Here is a 21,116-nt window from a genome sequence, read left to right on the forward strand (position 1 = left end):
CAGAAAGGCACAAAAAACGAGTGGAACAGAGGGCAGAAGGGCACAAAAAACGAGGGGAAAACAAAGTGGAATAGAGGGCAGAAAGGCACAAAATACGAGTGGCACAGAGGGCAGAAGGGCACAAAAAACCAGGGAAAAACAAAGTGGAACAGAGGGCAGAAAGGCACAAAAAACGAGTGGAACAGAGGGCAGAAAGGCATATAAATCGAGTGGAACAGAGAGCAGAAGGGCACAAAAAACAAGGGGGAAAACCAAGTGGAACAGAGGGCAGAAAGGCACAAAAAACAAGTGGAACAGAGGGCAGAAGGGCACGAACAACGAGGGGAAAACGAAGTGGAACAGAGGGCAGAAAGGCACAAAAAACGAGGGGAAAACGAGTGGCACAGAGGGCAGAAAGGCACAAAATACGAGTGGAACAGAGGGCAGAAGGGCACAAAAAACGAGTGGAACAGAGGGCAGTGGGCACAAAAAACGAGTGGCACAAAGGGCAAAAGGGCACAAAAAAGACGGGAAAACAAGTGGAACAGAGGGCAGAAAGGCACAATAAATGAGTGGAACAGAGGGCAGAAGGGCACAAACAACAAGTGGAACAGAGGGCAGAAGGGCACAAAAAAACGAGGGGAAAACGAAGTGGAACAGAGGGCAGAAAGGCACAAAAAACGAGGGAAAAACGAGTGGCACAGAGGGCAGAAAGGCACAAAAAACGAGTGGAACAGAGGGCAGAAGGGCCTGAAAACAAGGGGGAAACGAGTGGAACAGAAGGCAGAAAGGCACAACAAACGAGTGGAACAGAGGGCAGAAGGGCACAAAAAACGAGGGGAAAAAGAAGTGGAACAGAGGGCAGAAAGGCACAAAAAACAAGTGGAACAGAGGGCAGAAAGGCACAAAAAACGAGTGAAACAGAGGGCAGAAGGGCCTGAAAACGAGGGGGAAACGAGTGGAACAGAGGGCAGAAAGGCACAACAAACGAGTGGAACAGAGGGCAGAAGGGCACAAAAAACAAGGGGAAAAAGAAGTGGAACAGAGGGCAGAAAGGCACAAAAAACGAGTGGAACAGAGGGCAGAAAGGCACAAAAAACGAGGGAAATACGAGTGGAACAGAAGGCAAAAGGGGCACAAAAACGTGTGGCACAGAGGGCAGACGGGCACAAAAAACTAAAGGCACGGAGGCAAAATACAGAATACAGAAATATAGGGGCAGCTAAGAACAGAAGGCAGAACGGACAGAGAGGCACGGGGCAGCGAGGGAACAGAAGGGAAAACTGGGCAGAGACACGGGCAGCGAGAGGTACAGAAGGAAAGACCGGGCAGAGAGAGCACGGGGACAGCGAGGGGAACAGAGGGAAGAAAAATGGGGCACGGACCACGTACAGGCAGCGGGGAAGACAGACAACAGCAGTCAGAGACACAACAATGAAAATACAGGCAATACAATAAATTTGCAAACTGCCCTTAAGACCCTTATTGTGGCTCTGTATGTGTGAAAATGCACCATCTTTTCACTTTTTAAAGTAGACGTTTTGAGTGCCATTTGGCGCCGCAGACATGCGTGGTTTGGTTCCTGGCACACATAGCCACGGTTGCAGCACACAAAGACTCTCCACTGCCACACACAGAGGAAACAATTAGAGGGAACATTGCTCACTATTCAGAAATCAGTGAGTGCTTTTGCCTGAAAAGTTAAGGACATGACTACAGGGCCCTGACTGGACCTATTTCAATGTCCATTGCTTTTATCCTTACAAAACGTAAGCAGTATGGTAAAAAGATCACATCCCTGGACGCAGAGCCGCAGTAGACATTTTGCTTTCCATTCCACACATTGCAGTCCCTCCAGGATTGTTCACTAGTTGCAAGCCCAGGGAAAACAAAGACAAGAAAACAAAATAAGCGCTTCGCTGGCAAACTCTGTAAAAGTGGCGCTAATGTGTTTACGTGTGAATAAAATCAATCTTGCCAGTTTGCTACCACTCTGTCTTACTTTATTTAGTTAATTTTCATATTTGTAACCTTTTATTTCCGATGCTGCTCTTTGGAATTAAAATATCAGAACCATACCACATTTCCTGCAAAAGTGTTTTTCTTTTCTGGATCCATTTCACAGAGGGCAGAAGGGCCTCTGTGTAATTATGAGTGACATTTCACCGACTGAGTACACTTTCTCATTAGCAAAATCTAGCAAAGAAGATCAGGGAAACAAATAACTGAAATGACACCCATTTGAGCAATGTGACTGCGCCAGCAAAAGCAACATTTTCATAGCATAGCAGGTCAGTGCAACAGTAGATCTTGACTTGCACTCATCCTGCACGATGCAACGGAGGTCTGACCTCTGTCACTTAAGCACAGTAAGTAAGTGCATGTTTTATAATCTGACACACTGTACGACCAGCACCCACTGACTGCCTCGCGCTGTGCCAAAAATGAATTTGCTAATTAACAAACACACTTGGATGGCAAGTGCATTGAGGCCAAATATACCGAAGCACTATATTTAGGCCTTAACAAGAAGAATATTTCCTGCCACGAAACACCGTGTAACCAGCACTGCACGACTCACTTTCATTAACTAGGTAATGTATTCCAAGAGCTGTGTGTAGTGCTGACAGATTCGGATAAACTGGTCCAACTGAAACCAGAGACAGTGCTGATTTGTAAAAGAAAAGTCCAAGGCAGGCACGTGTGTGAGAGGGAGGGTGGAGAAGGCGGCCTGGCAGGATGCGACTGCATAATAAGGGTGTCTGGAGGGCTCACAGGCGCTTTCTAAATACATTTAATTTGAAGTCAACCTGCTAAACTCAAAAGCTATAGAGGTTGCTGTGAACTGTATACTAGGGTGAATGGACGTTCTTTCCGCGCTTTGCCCCCTCCCCCGCATCAACTTTACCTGATGGACTCTATCCCAACAAGAAAAAAAAAAAATCTTTACAGAAACAGAACCCTTCAGGGAGAGCAGTGTAACAGCAGTTTCTGCTTAAAACACCTTGCAAAACGAAGGTACAGAGAAGACATTTGCAAGCGTTGAAGATAATTAACACTTCCTTGTTACGGAAGTTAGTGATCACACAGCTTTTCAGTTGCTGAATTGCTTCTCCCTACCAATGAACAGGGTAAGTCTGAGAGCGGGCCATAGAACCAGTCCTTGCCCCCCCTCTGTCAAACAACACAGAAACAGCATACGTGAAAGACAGAAGATAGCTATCCTGCGTTCCGCTACTTTTCTATATAGCTTAAAGTTACATAAGACATTGGAGTTAGGCACACACACTGCAGGCACTTACTTGTTTGCTACTCTGCGGGAACACGCCTGCTGGTAGCCGGTGCCCACTACTCGGACTCTCCATGGTGGCCCCACCCACGGCAACACCGGCGCTGCCATGCATGATTTAAACTACGGGCTGCTGGTGTGCTGAGGAACCGCTGCAGCTGAGGAACAACTCCAGCAGTCAGGTTCACTCAACTGCCGGTGTGGGTTCGTCTTTGACTCTGAATTTATTACAGCTGCTGGCTGGCTCAGGCCGCAAGCGAGCTACCCCAGTGGCAATCCACCTTTGTCGGTCCTACTGCCCGCTGCATCGTGCTGCAGTCGGCTTTCCAAGCAGGCTCGGAAATTTATTTATAAAATTTGCCTTCAGGCAACGGCCGTTATTATAAGCAATATACAATTGGCCCTCACAGGAGGAATTTGGAAAGCCGAAAGCCGTCAAAATCACGACGTGGTCCGCTGTGCTGCTGCTCGCACCGTCCCGGGACTCTCCCTCGGCCAGGTAGGCTTGTCATGATTTGCGGCCAGAGCTACACACAAACTGCCTCTCTCATACTCTCTGCTGTAATGCAACAGGACGTAACGTTGCACGGTGCCAAGTCCACAAATTGTGTCACACAATCTCAAGTGGGCACAGCTCTCGCGGTAGTAGCTATTGAGCACTACTCTGCAGTGGCGCCACGCAGGATGACACTGTCTAACTCAGAGCTGCGCTGCGCCGCGGGAACAATCACAAGAAGATACATTGTAACACTGACCTCCAGGCCTTAGCTAACTCAGCTGGGAGCGCCCCAAGACTGCGACAGAGGCGCGCACAGGCAGGTTTCAGGTAGCGCACTGCACTGACAGCACACAGATTGTAGGTAGCACTAACAGGCAACTCAACCACTATGCATTATGCGTGACAATGCATTTCAGTGCGGTGATGCGGAGCACCACACTGAAATGCGTTAGTGTCACTACTGATGCGTGATACTTGGCAGGACTGAGTACAAAATGTATCTCTATGTTTGCTGAAGTCAGTCCTTCTGCAGCAATCCTAGGAGGCTGGTCAGACTGGACTCCGCCCGAGTGTACCTAAACAAAATATACTTGGTTTGTATTATCCACTGTCTGACCGGCTCTTCCTTTGTATGGAAGGCTGAGAGGATTTTTATTTATTTATTTAATGCATTTTTATAAAGCGCGAACTTTACCCAAAGGTGTCAGAGCACTGTACAATAGAACCAGTTACGTTACATGAGAGAACTGTTGCAGGAATAGAACAAACAAACAAAAATAGCATGAACAGACTGTACAAGCAAAAGTAAGAATACATATGACAAATTTTCCAATGACTAAAGAACTTCCTGGCGAACAAGAGCAGGCCATAAAATCAAAACAACGCAGGCAAAAGGAACACAATTTCAAACACAGCAAGCACAGGATGTACAAGCAAAAATATAAACATATATGTGACAAATTTACAATGACTAAAGAACTTCCTGGCGGGGTCTGAGAAGGAGGGAATTAGTTCTGAAAGTGTCTTTGGAATAAAAGAGATTTGAGGTCCGAGTTACCCGGGTGGCCCTAATCAGGTCACTTCCTTCAGATGAGATCAAAGTTGGTGATTGGGTGCTTGTGAAAGATTCCACTCATGTTGCCAAAGGAAAAATCGAAATTTAAATGACCAGTCAGAGTAGATTGCAATTTGCTGGAAATGTGCTTTAATGGAACTTTTTAAAATCGAATAACTAGTAAGTTCTGACAAAAAACTATTGTTTTTAATTAAGGGATGTAATGACTTTTAGTTTATTTCATGCCGTTTTATGCCGTTTTCATACTGCAATTGATTTTGTGCATTGATGATTTTGTTCATAAAGTTGTATTCGAAAAAAGCACAAAAGAAATCGGAGCGTGGCCCTGACGCTCCCAGTCTGCACCGCGGCTGGTGAGAGCGCTTCCGAAACAAGTCAGTAAGTCGCCATTTTCTTTTGGTGTAGAAAGGAGCAATCGAGGGGTGCTCTCGCGCGTCCTGTGGTGGCGCCATTTTGTCGCATTGTACGTTGGGGAGATAGGAGGAGGCGGCTGGAAGCGGTGAGTGCGGGACGATCTCGGGCGGGTGAATTAGTCAAACGAGAGGTGCATGTTGTCATGTGTCTGCGTGGTGAAGGAAAAGTTGCCGTAGTCGACCTCGTAAAGTCCGAAACAGTCTCCACACCAGCTACGTTTTCTTAGACTCGTAGACCGCAAGCGAGGGCTCGGCAAAGAGTTCAGGCCGCATGTTCTTAGTGACTGAGCTTGTAAGTAGCAGGGTACAGCTCCGCACATTTTTGCCTCTGGGGTTTCCCACAGGACGGCCTTTTAAGGGTTAATTGGGATTGCGCGTTCAATTGTATACGTGTGTTCTTGTGTTGGGTTGTCACCCCAGATATATTAAGTCTCCCTTATTCAGAGTGGGGCTCACAAACATGGACTGGCGGTCTAGTTCAGTTCTCAGTGACAGCAGGCAAAATGTCACTTATTTTGAAGACTAGGACCTGATCTTTAAATGCACCTCTGAAAGTCTGCTATGGACATAATGGCTCCCGGAAGCTGTATCATCTTGGGGGAATGCAATCTTTCATTTGATGCAGGGACAGATTTGGACACCTAGGAGAGTCGCCTCACAACTTTTGTCATACATTCTTTTGAGCTTTTGTGGTGGGCTTTTAATTTTACTTTAATTTTGATTTGTTTTATCGTTAAACTGCCTGATCCTGTCTTATGAACAGTATCAATGTGTGACTCCTCTTCCTGTGCGTTCTTAAGATACGATGATTAGTTGTCACTTAAAATAATTTTTCATAACTTGAGAGCTCAGTCACCTGTACATGCCAGACTTGAACTTTTGCTTTATGGCTTTCTTCTGTTTTAGAATAGGGCTCGTACTTATTTTCTCAACTAAAGTTAAAATATATACACTAAAATTAGAAGCAATATAAAGCGCCACGCCACATTTAAACTAGCGTGTATTAGAATATTCAGTTCAATGCTTGACTTTGACTAAGCTGTATATAAAATTCTCGTCACAGACTCCATGGCCATTGTTTTGTGTTACCTGTCGGCATGCTCATCGTATTGTAATCCCTTTAGGAAAGGCAGCATATCAACATTTAGGCTGCACACTGCAGAATCATGATTTGGTAAACCAAAAGGTTTTACTTTACCGTTCCACCGCCTAAAATTCGTGCACTATAGTTAAAGCTATTCTCCTTTTTAGGTCGAGCTGACGTTAGCATTCATGCGAAGCATGAATGCTGTCAGCTCGACAACTAATGTGATCCGTTTTTAGGAGAGTGGACACCAAAGTGTTACGAGCGTTTTCAGTGCCGGATTTCACCTCGGGAGCGCGCAGCATTGTCTGCAGTGGCAGTGTCAGTTTCGCTTTTTTATTACTTTCGTTTTTCCCGAGGCTGGCTGAGGCTGGCTTGGAATGAACAGGCTTGCCCCCGCGCATGCGCAGAGTAACTCACAGCCCTTGCTTTTACAGACGCAGGCAGGCAGCCCCCACCCCTCTGCATGCACGCACGCACACACAGGCGAGCGCATGCACACGCAGGCACACACATACAGGCACACAGACACTCGCACACACACACACACCCCCCTCCCCCACAGTCACACGCACGCACACATACATACAAAGCCCGCCCGCCCGCACATGCTTTCCCCGCGCCCGCACATGCTTTCCCCGCGCCCCCCGCCTCCCCCCGCTCAGCAACGCACTCACCGGCTTCCTTCGTGCGGCGGCTCTCCTCAGCTGCAGGGCCCGGCAGCAGGACTCTTCTTACCTCCTTCTGCACCGGGGCGCAGGGTAGGCTCCTGCCTGCTCCGGTGCTCCAAACACGGCGGCTCCGTCCAATCGTGGCTCTTCCGTGGGAGGCGGGGTAGGCTCCCGCCCTCCTACTTCCTGTTTCCTGTTGACGCGCCGGCCTGCCTGACTTCCTGGTCGCAGGCCGGCAGAGTGACGGCAGTGATTTGCGGTATGTATTTAGTTAGTTATTTATGCATTTTTATATAGCGCGGACTTTACCCGAAGGCGCTATTTATTTATTTATTTTTTTGGGACGCTACCTTTTTATTTAGTTTTAAACATTGATGGCTGAATTTTATGGCACTGTACTTCTGAAGTCCCCTCGAGTTTGGTTACAATACTTTCTATCCAAGCCGATAGCGTAAGGCGTTTGGATATGTACTGATCCTGGACCCCATATCTGAACCGAGTCATCACATAATTCATAAACCGATCGAGCACTCGAAATCAAGACACGGCCCTTTTTTACACCCTTTTTAGTTGAAGTCATTTACTTTGTCCATTACCTCATAAACCGGCTTTAATAATGTTACCGCTCTTTAGGGGCTAACATGCAGAAACCCTGCAGCCTTTCGGGGGGATCCTATTCAGCCCAAGCTCATTACATATCTGCGAGGCATGCTTTATACTCAAGAGCCTCGGGGCCTCTTCGCATTCTGCAGGGGGGGCATCATTTTGCGCTCCGCCACAGCAGGCTGCCTCTCTGTGCCCGTTCTGCATTGGCGAAGGCTTGTACCCCAGCTCTCAGGCAATTCACGGGTGCTCGGACAACGGCTTTTTAACTAATTTAAATGATAAGGTTTGCGGCTATCACTTGTTTGTTTAATATTACGGGCATGTGGGTTGTGTGATGCTGCATAAACAGATGCGTTTGGAGTTTATTTACCGATCCGCTATGGAGGGGCTTTTCTTTAATCTGTTGGTGGCTGTTTTTTTTTTTTTTAATTTATATTGCGTCTTCATGTACACATGATGTTTGACTTTTTTGAGCAATTCGTTACGTTGGGCTTTTGTATAATTTGATACTAGCTGTTATTTTATTTATATTGCGTCTCCCGATGGTTGTGTGATGCTGCATAAACAGATGCGTTTGGAGTTTATTTACCGATCCGCTATGGAGGGGCTTTTCTTTAATCTGTTGGTGGCTGTTTTTTTTTTTTAATTTATATTGCGTCTTCATGTACACATGATGTTTGACTTTTTTGAGCAATTCGTTACGTTGGGCTTTTGTATAATTTGATACTAGCTGTTATTTTATTTATATTGCGTCTCCCGATGCTGTGTTTGCCTGCCCCGCCAGCTCTCCAAGGTTGCTATTTGTTTCTTTCCCATCTGCGTACATCACTTGTGGGATACAGGTAAATCTGCATTCTAGAGTTGCCTTTATTGTTTTGAGGCCGGGCGCAGGGGCTGCTCCGATGTTATCAAGGCTGCTATCCCACTGCTAAGGCGGTGCTGCACTCACTGCCTTGTTTATATTTGTTTTAGTTCCGTGATGCTCCGATCTTTGCCCCTTCCGAGTGGAGCTTCCGAGTGGAGCTTCCGAGTGGAGCTTCCGAGTGGAGCTTCCGAGTGGAGCTTCCGAGTGGAGCTTCCGAGTGGAGCTTCCGAGTGGAGCTTCCGAGTGGAGCTTCAGAGTGGAGCTTCAGAGTGCAGAGTGGAGCTTCAGAGTGCAGAGTGGAGCTTCAGAGTGCAGAGTGGAGCTTCAGAGTGTCAAGAGCAATGCCAATAGCTCTAACTTTAACAAAGGCAAAACCATTGCATTGTAAATGCTTGTTATTTTACCGAATCACATGCTCATGCTGCTGCCTGGTTTGTCTACATGCACACAGGCAGAATCACTCGGTACAAAATGGCTCCTGTTCACTCGTCAGTACGGTCTTGCGCCGCCCCACCTTCCCCCTGCCAAATACATTCATTCCAAATACTGCTTATTTTCATATCAGACTGACTTCTCACATCTGGGATAGCAGGGGCACCTTCCACAGTGATTAGTGCTTCACAAAAAATAATTCTCGGCTAGCGCTCAGAAGCCTTGAAGCTTTGATTGAATGACACTGCAGTTTGATGCCCCGCTCGTTTTTTGATGCTATGCGTTCCAGACACTGATTTTATTAAGACTCACTTGGAGCTCTAAACTGTCACTTGATCTTTCTTTGGGTCATTTCGTTTGCCCGGAAGGACTAACATATCTGTGAAACCCTCTTCTTTTATAGTTTGAGCATCGTCTTCGTTTAGCAGGATAACATTATACATTTGAAAATACAAATATCCGGGAAGAGCAGAGAGCAAATCTCCGCGATGTTGGGCATTCTCCTATCATAAAGGAAGCGTGTTGGTGGGACCTGTGGCATCTAACGCATCATTTAACCCTATATGCGTGGGCACCTACCACAATAATGTATAGGATGAGTTTGTTCCGTTCCCGTTTTTAATTTGATGTAAAACTCAAATCACTGCACACTCTCTACTACACACTCTCTACTACACACTCTCTACTACAGTCACTACTCTCTACTACACACTCCCTACTACAGTCACTACTCTCTACTACACATTCTGCTACACACTCTCTACTACAGTCACTACTCTCTGCTACGCACTCTACTCTCTACTACACTCTACTACACACTCTCTACTACACACTCTACTACACACTCTCTACTACAGTCACTACTCTCTGCTACGCACTCTACTCTCTACTACACACTCTACTACACACTCTCTACTACACACTCTACTACACACTCTCTACTACAGTCGCTACTCTCTACTACACACTGTACTACACACTCTACTACAGTCACTACTCTCTACTACACACTACTACCCACTCTCTACTACAGTCACTACTCTCTACTACACACTCACTACACACTCACTACTACAGCCACTACTCTCTTCGACACACTCTATACTAGACACTCTCTACTACACACTATCTACTACAGTCACAACTCTCTACTACACACTGTACTACACACTCTACTACAGTCACTACTCTCTACTACACACTACTACACACTCTCTACTACAGTCACTACTCTCTACTACACTCTACTACACACTCACTACACACTCACTACTACAGCCACTACTCTCTTCGACACACTCTATACTAGACACTCTCTACTACACACTATCTACTACAGTCACTACTTACTACACTCTCTACTACACACTCTACTACACACTCTACTACACACTCTACTACACACTCTACTACACACTCTACTACACACTCTACATTACACACTCTACATTACACACTCTACATTACATACTCTACATTACACACTCTCTACTACACACTCTACACTACACACTCTACACTACACACTCTACTACACTCTACTACACACTCTGCTACACACACACTCTACTACACACCCTCTACTACTCTCTACTACTCTACTACACATTCTCTACTACTCTACTACACACTCACTACTTTCTACTACACTCTACTACAGACTCTCCACTCTCTACTCTCCACTCTCTACTCCACACTCTCTACTCCACACTCTCTACTCCACACTCTCTACTCCACACTCTCTACTCCACACTCTCTACTTCAATCTCTCTACTTCAATCTCTCTACTTCAATCTCTCTACTTCAATCTCTCTACTTCAATCTCTCTACTTCACATTCTGTATTACACACTCTCTACTACACACTCACTACTCTCTACTACACACTCTCTACTACACACTCTACTACACTCCCTACTACACATTCTCCTACACACTCTACTACACACTCACCACTCTACTACACACTCACCACTCTACTACACACTCACCACTCTACTACACACTCACTAGTCTCTACTGCTCACTCTCTACTACACACTCTCTACTACACACTCTCTACTACACACTCTCTACTACACACTCTCTACTACACACTCTCTACTACACACTCTCTACTACACACTCTCTACTACACACTCTCTACTACACACTCTCTACTACACACTCACTAGTCTCTACTACACACTCACTAGTCTCTACTACACACTCACTAGTCTCTACTACACACTCACTAGTCTCTACTACACACTCACTAGTCTCTACTACACACTCACTACTCTCTACTACACACTCACTACTCTCTACTACACACTCACTACTCTCTACTACACACTCTACTACTCACTTACTACTCTCTACTCACTCTCTACTACTCACTACTACTCTCTCTACTACTCACTATTACTCTCTACTACTCTCTCTACTACTCACTCTCTACTACTCATGACAATGCCATTTATTTATCTGTTTCCAAAACCAACACATAAATAAAACATTTGTCATTTACAATGCCAAAAGCGCTAACTTTTGCAAAGGCGAGACCGTTGCATTGTAAATGCTTGTTTGTGTTGTGGCTGTCTTTGGCAAGCTTAAGAGGCGTCGAAGCGCTTTTTTGGCGAGTAGCTTGCGACTCCGGGGACCCATAGAGCATCAGTGTTGAATTAGTATAGTGAAACATGCAAGTACATTTTAAGTGGTGGATAGGTTAGTCAGTTATTTGTAATGATAGCAGAAGGATAGGATAGAGGAGGACAAAGGCTTGTATTTATATAGCGCTTGTTGGCGCATGCTATTCAGGAAGCCTACAAAGGATTAGTGGTGAATTAATATTTATTTATTTTATTTTTTATTTTGAAGGTTTTGTAGAGCGCGGACAAGATCCTTGCGGATATCAGAGCGCTTTCCAGTATTCAGAATTGCATAATACATAGGGAGAAGAATGACCAATTAAAAACGGGTAAAAAGAATTGCGCAAAGAATAATAAAAGGGTGCAGAATACAATACGTGGTGACAAGAAACATGGGATAACATTAAAATCAGATCAAGAACAGTAGTAGAAAACTTAACGTGAATGTCTCGAATTCTTAAGTTCCATGGCTTCCACGCTCCTGGGGAGAGTGGAAGGACCTCCCCAAATGGGCAGAATTATTCTTCAGATGGGTTTAGTGTCTAGTCACATATATTTTGCCATGAGGATCGCTTTTACATCCTTTTTGAAGGAGACGGTAGAAGAGTTCAATCTGGTTTCTGGGGGAAGAGAGTTCCAAATCCTAGGTGCCATTCCTGAAAAGGTTCGTTTATATGTTTGCTTTTTGTTGAATCTTTGAGGTTTTAGAAGTAGGTTGTCTTCCCCCCCCTAGAGGACCTAGGCCCGCCAGAGATTGTCAGTTTCTGAGCAAGGTAGATAGGAGCCTTGTGGTGTAAGGCCTTGTGTGTCATGCATGCTATTTTTAGATGAATTCTAGCTTCAAGCGGGAGCCAATTCAAGGCTTTAAGATCAGGGGAGATGTGAGAGCTTCTCCTCGAGCCTGTGATGAGTCTTGCTGCTGTGTTTATTGAGGCTCTCAGAGGGGCTGTGATGACTTTTGGGAGGCCGCAAAGTGAGACACTACCATAATCTGCAAAGTGAGACACTACCATAATCCACTCGAGGGATAACTAGCGCTTGAACAGCTGTCTTGAAGTCATTGGCTGGCAAGAAGGGCTTTAGCTTCCTCAAAATGTTGATCTGGAAGTTTGCTCCCTTTGTGGCGTTGCTAATGTGTTTCTGCATAGAGAGATTACTGTCTAGGGTTATACCCAAGGATTTTGCAGAGTCAACGATAGTAGGTTGAATGTTAAATGCGGTGATATGTTGGATTTAGGTCTTGCATAGCAGGGATATTAGCAGGTGGAGCAATAAGAAGGAAATCGGTCTTTAAAGCGTTCAATTTGAGGTGATTTTGTGCAAACCAGTTTTGGGTATTCTTGAGTGTTGTATTAAGCCGTTTAATGTCTTCTAAGGTATTTATCTTAAGATAAAGTTGTGTATCGTCGGCGTACATATGATATTGCAGTTTCAGTGGTGGATATCATTCAGTTACTTGGAGTGAGAAGGATAGTGGAGGGTTGAAAGAGGAAGAAAGATTTGCATTTATATAGCACTTGTTACCCTTGATGGGTGTTGAATCGCTTTTCTGGCGAGTAGCACGCCACTCCGGAACCCATAAAGGATTACTGTTGAAAATTAGTATAGTAAAAAAAATATGAAGTAATCTGAGTAGTGAAGTTATTCGGGTAGAATATTAGTATAGTTTAATATGGAATTTGAGAAGTGAACATGTTACAGTTAATTTCGATTGAAAGGCATAGTGGAGGGATAGATGAGCAATAGGAGGAGGCTTTTGAGGTGTCAGATGATGCAAGGAGGGGTAGAGTAGGAGAGTCTAGAAAAGGTTATTTTGGCAATCATAGTAGTGGTATGGGGTTTGGGATAAATGAGAGTGGATGTAGAGGATATAATGATAGACGTATAGGGAGAGAGACAGGGTAGTGAATTGGAAAGAGTAGTAGAAAGAAGTTTGAGATGAGTCAGAAATTTGGGCTAGAAGATATATTGGAGAAGTATAGGCTGAGAAATAGGGTAGTGCATTGGAAATGCTAAATTAGAAGAAAATGATAAATATATAGATCCATAATTACATTGAAAGTATATAGATGCATAAAGGAGGTAAGTATATGCAGATTAAAGATATTGATAGAGGTAACGGGTGAGAAATAGGGTAGTGCATTGGATATGCTTTTTCAGGAGAAAAGTAAGTCGCACCGATCCAAGTACATGGGCTACATAGATGCACAATGGAAGCAAGTACATGTAGATTAAAGATGATTTTGTTTTTGTTTTTATAACATTATTGTACATGTTTATACAAAGCAATACACAAAGATAGGCACCTATCTATAGTGAAAATAAATGCTTATATACAGAGGTATAATACTTAGGGTGGGTATTAATGAATGGGAAAATGGGCAGCATTCCTGGCCCTGGTCCTGACCAGGCTCAAACAGGCACTCACCCGTGTCGTCTCCACCCTTAGCTGAGATGCCCTAAGCCTTGGCCGTTTATAGCCCTACTAGTCAGGTGACCCCTTCCGCCAATGGGAACCCTAGCCCTAACACTATCCAATCACAGGACTAGCCCTAAAATCTAGAACCAATAGGAGACAAGGACCTTATAGCCCATTTTAGCTCTAGTCCAAGCACCTAATCAGTTTTCAAAAACCCTAATCTCTACGTCCGATAGAGGCCCTAGCCCTACCAGTAGTCTCAACCCTAGTCCAAGGAACCACTGGCACAGGAAGCCCTAGTCCCTACTTCCAATAGAATGCCTAACCCTACTCTTAGTCCCACACTTAGTCCAGCAACCAATCACACCGTAAGTCCTAATTGCTACTTCCAATTAAAGGCCTAACCCTAGCCCTAGTCCCACTAACCAATAACACAGGAAGCCCTAGTCCCTACTTCCAATAGAAATCCTAACCCTAGCCCCAACCCTAGATTGATTCAATCACAGACCCAGAAACCAATCAGAACAGTCAAATACCCAACCAATGAGGACATTAACCCTAATCCAATAGAAACATCAGATACAACCACCAATCACTGTACACATGTACCAAACAAGATCAGACTATATAAGGTGCCAGCTACCTCGGACAAGGTTTGCTGGCCAGGGAGTCGGAAGCTGCTCCTATTCAGAAATCTCATAGGAGACAGACCGGCTCAATCCACACTTTGGACTTCTGCAGGTAAGGCCCCAACAAACTTGTCCTCTAACAACACTATTTGTATAACACTTTATTCCCTCTCTTGGCCAAAAAACGAAGTACATTGTCCCTATTAAACACAGTTTAAACAGCTTACAGCAGATCACTGCTGTCTCAGAGGGGAGGGGTGGCGGGTTTCACTGACTGGTTAACACAAAATGGTCGCTGGGGGTGCACTGCTTCACATACAGGTCTTAGCACAGAGCAAATGAGACATTTGGAGGGAAAAACTGATAGTCACGGGGAATTCAACAGGTTAAATGGAAGCAGTCACAGGCACCCACTTTTACAAATATGTAGCATGAATGATTCCTTGTGTGCACAAACTTTGTAACGTGTCCTTAAATTCTTAACCTGACACTTATGGGGACAGGTCGTACTTTGTGTGCTACCGGTTGTACGTCAGGTGTTAACCCAGTGTGATGTTCCACACCTTTTACCAACCCATTCCTATATCTAAATACAGCCAAAAATTGACAGAATTTTATTACCTGACCCATTCCCACAATCCACACGCCTTACTGACGAATCCCGAACCATCACTGGGTTCCCAGCCCACGGAACCAGATACAGGCCCATATGTGCCAAGTCTTGCCATCCAATTATGTTCTTCCCTTTTACGGCTACATATACCTTCATTTGGGTCTCTCGGCCTAAACATTGTATTTTAGTTAAAATAACCATCCATCTCTTTCTACTCGCGTGGAGTAAGTCTTATTTGCCTACTACCATGTGCCCATGTCTTGATTCTACTGTGTTGCCTTTCACGCTGTTTACCACTTTGTTCCTGGTTTATTTGGGTGTTAATCTCGCTGTTTTAACATTTTTCTTTTCTTTTATCTTACTGCCTATTTTATTACCTTAGTCCTTTTAGAAACATTCTTGTTATCTTTTTACTTTCCTTGACTCTTTGGTCCGCCGCGGGGCTTCCCGTTTGAGCGGAAAGCCCTGGAAAGAATCTTCCTGATGCTCTCTGTTCCTCAGCGTAACCCAGTGTAGTGTGTTGAATCTTGTTATTATTGTTCCCGTGCTGATGATTATTCTATTTCGTGTGCACATGCCTGTGCATGTGCATAGAATGTATTAATGTATTCTTTTGAATGTGGAGTTACTCTCAGTAGCCAGGTGTCCGTTGAGCTTGGTCAGTTGCTACTTGGACTCCTGGTTGATGAGACGCTCCTCCTGTGATTGGAAACCTAATCGAATAAACCTCTTTTGGAGTACTTACCTTTTCTGGATCATTATTCAAGACCTTTGGTCTTCTACATATTGGCGACGAGGATGGGATTGTTTCCATCACCGACCCACGCAAAAAGATTTTTGATGAATTCGCATCAAATTTGAATTTTGGCGAACGATCCTTTGATGACCTTTTATTCCATACTGGCTTATTTAGTCACTTCAAACGGATCTTCGGATTTTTGGGACACGTTTACATGAGAGAGGAGGAGCGGATTCAAATTTGTTTCACCGACACTTTTCTGGATTTAAGTGTCGTCGGTGTTTCTTGAGACGATAAACTCCTTCAAAGTCGTTTGGGGATTTAATGCTATTTTCGGATTTAATCTAAGAATTGAATCTAAACTTGCCTCGTTTTACTTTTTGAATTACGCGCTTACCGGTCTCTTGGAACCCCGGCAGCACGTCTTGGAACCTTCGGAATCCTTGGAACTCTCGATACGCGTGGAATTCTGGGATTCCACGCTTACGACGCTGCACACTAACGGCACGTCGCACGTTGGACGCTACACAAGACTGCCATCTTGGTAAAGGGTGAAGGTTCGTACTCGGAGATTCACTCCCCTCACAGACAGTCCAAACGACGGGCAGTTCAAGCAGCAGACAGTACAAGCGACAGACTATTCAAGCGGTGGGCTGTTCAAGCGACAAACAACTCAAGTGACAGGCAGTTTAAACGACGGACTGCTCAAGTGACAGACAGTCCTAACAACGCTTTATCCCTGCGTGTGTACCGGCGATTCACACGCCTTACTACCACATCTAATTGTAACAGTAACTATATTTGGTGCCTTTTAACCAAAACGTTTTCTTTCAGCAAATTGTGTTTTTCAAGTTTTTTTTTGTTTTTCTCTGTGTTATTGGTTCTACATATTTACTTCCTTAATTTATATTTGTAACATGGCTTCTGTTAGGGAGGTCACTCAACCCCCTCCTTTCCTTGAAAAACCTGGAAAACCTACGTTATTATGGTCAGAGTGGTTTGGCCTGTTTGAGAATCACATTTTAGCAATTGATGCTTCGGACTATTCTCCTCCTAGGAAATTTGCTCTTCTTTTTGGCAGTCTTGGGTTGGCAGCACAACGCATTTTTAAGAGCCTGATTCCCATTCCCCCTCCAGCTGCTGCTGGTTCAGGTGATAACGAATGGAATATTTATATAGAGGCTATTGCCAGGTTAAAGAATCAATTTGAAGAATCTCCTAATATCATGCTGGAGAGACACAATTTTTATAAAAGAAAGCAAAAGGAGGATGAAAAAATTGATGAATATATTTCAGCATTAAGGGTATTGGCTATAACCTGTGATTTTGGTCCTTTGCTGGACAATTACATTCGTGATCAATTTGTATTCAATTGTTCTTCTACCAAGGTGAAAGAAAGAATTCTAAGTTGTAAGAATCCTTCATTGTCCGAAGTTATCGATCTTAGCCTTAGTATTGAAAGATCCGTAACTTCTACAAAAGCCATGGCTTTAGATTCAGTCACTAAGGTTAACTTCATTTCTGATGATATGTCTAACGATGGTTTATATGCCATTTCTAGTAAAGAAACTAAGGAAAAGTGGCAGAATAAGTCTAGTGGTAATACAAATAAGCAAAAATTTTGTTTTAGATGTGGGTCCAAATTTCACATTGGAAATTTCAAAGGGTGTCCCGCCATGAACAAACGGTGTGTGGGGTGTAAGAAAGTTGGACACTTCCAAAAGGTTTGCAGATTCCAAAAGAAATCTGTCAAGGTCAACTATGTGGATATGGATGAATGTAATGACACCTTTGATAATTTAATGTTAATGGTGGAGTGTGATGATTCTGAACCTATTAAGGGACCTTTGTGTGAAGCCATAATCGACAACATTAAACTACAGGTAATGGCTGATTCTGGTGCTCCCATTACTATCCTCAGGGATTCTACATTTTTTGATAAATGGGGAAAAGATGTGAAATTAAGTCAATCTGATGTTAATTCTAAAGCTTTCGGGGAGAAAGACATTGACATGTTAGGCTTTTTCTTAACAAGTGTAGAAGTCCTGGGTAGATCCATTATTACAAAAGTCTACGTAGCAATTAAAGGGAAAGATATCGTAGGTTGGAAAGACCTTGCTAAAATGGGTCTATATCTTGTTCCTGGAGACGAAAATCCAATCAAAGTACGTGACTTTCCTATTTGCTTTATTGAGGATACTAAAATAGATAGAACTGAATTGTTAAGAGAGTTTAAAAATGTGTTTAGTAATAAAATTGGTTTGGTGAGTAGCGCAGAACACAAGATTAGACTCATTCCCGGAGCATCACCTGTTTTCCATAAGGTTCGCCCTGTTCCCCTTAGTGTCAGGGCGGAACTTAAAAAGATGCTTGAGGATCTGGTTAGAGACAAGATTATAGAACCTTCAGAATCCTCACAATGGGTTGTGCCCATCGTCGTCGCACGCAAGAAAAATAATGAGATCAGGCTATGCGCAGACCTCAGGGGTCTCAACAAAAACATAAAAATTGATTGTCATCCCCTCCCCAAAATACAAGAACTACTAGCAAATCTGGGTGGTGCTAGGTGGTTTTCATTGTTAGACTTAAAGTCCGCTTACCACCAGATTCCCTTGTCCAAAGATTCTCAAGAGTTAACAACCTTTGTGACCCCGTTTGGAGCTTTTAAATTTCTGAGACTTCCATTCGGGTTAGCATCAGCAGCAAGTATTTTCCAAAGGTTAATGGACTCTTTGTTTGGGGATCTGGTGGGAGTTCAAGCATACTTAGATGACATTTTGGTCTTTACTAAAACGATGGAGGAACACAATGTACTACTCAAAAAGGTTTTGTTCATTCTCGGCAGTAGGGGTATGACAGTCAGAGAAGACAAATGCAAGTTTGGAGTGTCTGAGTTAGAGTATTTGGGTCATTCAATTTCGAAAACTGGCATTAGACCAAAATTTTCTGTTATTAGGGCTTTAATGGAAGCTAAACCCCCAAGTGATAAAGACACTCTACGTTCGTTTCTAGGCCTTGCCGAGTACTATGCCAGATTTGTAGAAGGGTACGCCCAGGTGGTGGAACCTCTGAGGTTACTATTGAAGAAAGGTCAAAAGTTTATTTGGACAAAAGAGTTGGGTGAGACTTTTGCTAAAATCAAGGATTTAATTCTCTGCACGTTCCCTTCAGGCGTTTAGGGATGATTCTATGTGCATTATTGCAGTAGATGCAAGTATGAAAGGGCTTGGTGCCGTACTGTGTCAACAGGTGGAAGACAAGGAACACACGGTAGCTTTTGCCTCTAGATCCTTGAAGGACTTTGAAAAACACTACAGCACAATTGAAAGGGAAGCGTTAGCCTGTGTGTGGGCGACACAAAAGTTTAAAATGTATATCTGGGGCCGCAAGTTTGTAATGCTATCTGACCACAAACCCCTTTCATTTATTTTCAACAAAATTTCTGGTACCAATAACCTGTCTCCTAGGCTGACCAGATTGGTTTCTAAACTACAGGAATTCAATTTTGAATTAAGGCACATCACGGGAGGTAAAAATTTCAGGGCAGATTGCTTGTCCAGAATGTTGATGGACAAAGATGATGAGGATGACTTAGTTGAAGAAGATGTAGAATGTGTCTCTATGGTGGATGCTGTGGAGGAGTGGAATTCAGCCATTTCTGAAAAGGATTGGAAAGAAGCTAGTGAAATGGATGGTGTTTTGTCACAGGCTTTGGAGTTTTCGACTAAAACTTGGCCAGATGTTAGGAACCTGTCAGGGGATCTAAAGAATTTTGCTCAGGTGGCAGAGGAACTATCAGTCAAAGACTGAGTTCTGTTAAGAGGTGATAAGTTCGTTCCCCCCAGTGGTTTAAGGAACAAGATTGTCAATTTAGCACATGAAGGTCACCTTGGTGTGACCAAGACTTGTATGAGGATCAAAACTCATTATTGGTGGCCAGGTATCGACTCACAGGTTAGAACTACTGTGGACAGTTGTGAAGAATGTCTTTTGTCCGATAAGCATTGGAAGACACACCAGGCCCCTTTGCAGCCTTCCCAATTTCCGGGGATGGCTTGGGAAAAGGTGGCCTTAGATTTCTCTGGCCCATATAAAGTTCTTCCAGAAGGAAAGAGGTACCTTATCTTAGCAATCGATTATTTCTCTAAATGGATGTATTATAGATTTGTAGAGGCTCCAGATTCAAATAATACCATTTCTTTTCTTGAAAGACTGTTCTTGTTGGAAGGAGCCCCTCGAACCTTGGTAACTGACAACGGGACCCATTTTGTCTCAGACAAGATGTGTAAATTTTTGAAAACGCATGATGTGAAACAATTGAAGGTGGCACTTTATTCACCCTCATCTAATGGTCTAGTGGAGCGTGGCAATAAAGTTTTGAAAGAAGGAATTCAGACAGCCATAGCATCTGGTGTGGATGTTTTTAAATTTTTGGAAAAGAAAATCTGGAACTATAACGTCTCACCACATTGTACAACCCAAGTGTCCCCTTTTCAATTGTTGCGGGGAAGAGAGTTTCATTCTCCTTTGTTTCCTGCTTGGCTAAAGAAAGGGGAGGACGTTCAATTTCCTCCTATTAGTGATAATGTAGGCTTAGCAGTCAAACAGAAACAAGCTATAATGAAAGAAAATTATGACAGGACAAAATGTGTAAAAGACATTCAAATGTTGGTGGGGGATTGGGTTATGATCAAGAAGCCCTATAAAGTTGCTAAAGGTTTGTCTATGTTCTCAAGTCCTGTACAAATCCTTAAAGTCAGTAAAAATACAGTCTTTTTGGGGGACAAAGGTTGGTGGAACGTGAGACAGTTGGCAAAGTTAACACCAGATCAAGCTACCCTCATTTCTAGGAGGAAGAATTTATCCACTCAGGAGGGTTGTGATTGGTCTCATTGGCTTCAGCCAAAAATATTTCATGCTAACGTAAATTTACCTTCTACGACACCTGTTCCTTCTAACAAAGCTTCCCCTGCTGTCGTTTATCCTTCAGTACCATCTTGCAGTCGCAGTGGACGTGTTAGAAAACCTCCTGCAAGATATAACGAATTTGTTTCATTTTAATTGTTTAACTAATTCTCTTTTCTACATTTACATAAGGGGGAAGGTGATGTAGTGTGTTGAATCTTGTTATTATTGTTCCCGTGCTGATGATTATTCTATTTCGTGTGCACATG

General features: G+C 43.7%; 1 protein-coding gene across 2 annotated transcripts in view; it reads left to right on the forward strand.

Moving 5' to 3' along the window:
* Positions 1–5,220: 5,220 nt before the first annotated feature.
* RBM12B (RNA binding motif protein 12B) overlaps positions 5,221–21,116 on the forward strand; it is a 73,231-nt gene continuing 57,335 nt past the window's right edge. The window contains exon 1 of one of the 2 annotated variants that reach the window (XM_078687043.1): positions 5,221–5,341. The gene's annotated coding sequence lies outside the window, so the exon portion shown is untranslated. The remainder of the gene's footprint in view (positions 5,342–21,116) is intronic. The other variant, XM_078687044.1, reaches the window with a different exon arrangement.

Source organism: Lissotriton helveticus, chromosome 4_1, assembly GCF_964261635.1.
Source record: "Lissotriton helveticus chromosome 4_1, aLisHel1.1, whole genome shotgun sequence".
In the NCBI taxonomy this organism is placed as follows: domain Eukaryota; kingdom Metazoa; phylum Chordata; class Amphibia; order Caudata; family Salamandridae; genus Lissotriton; species Lissotriton helveticus.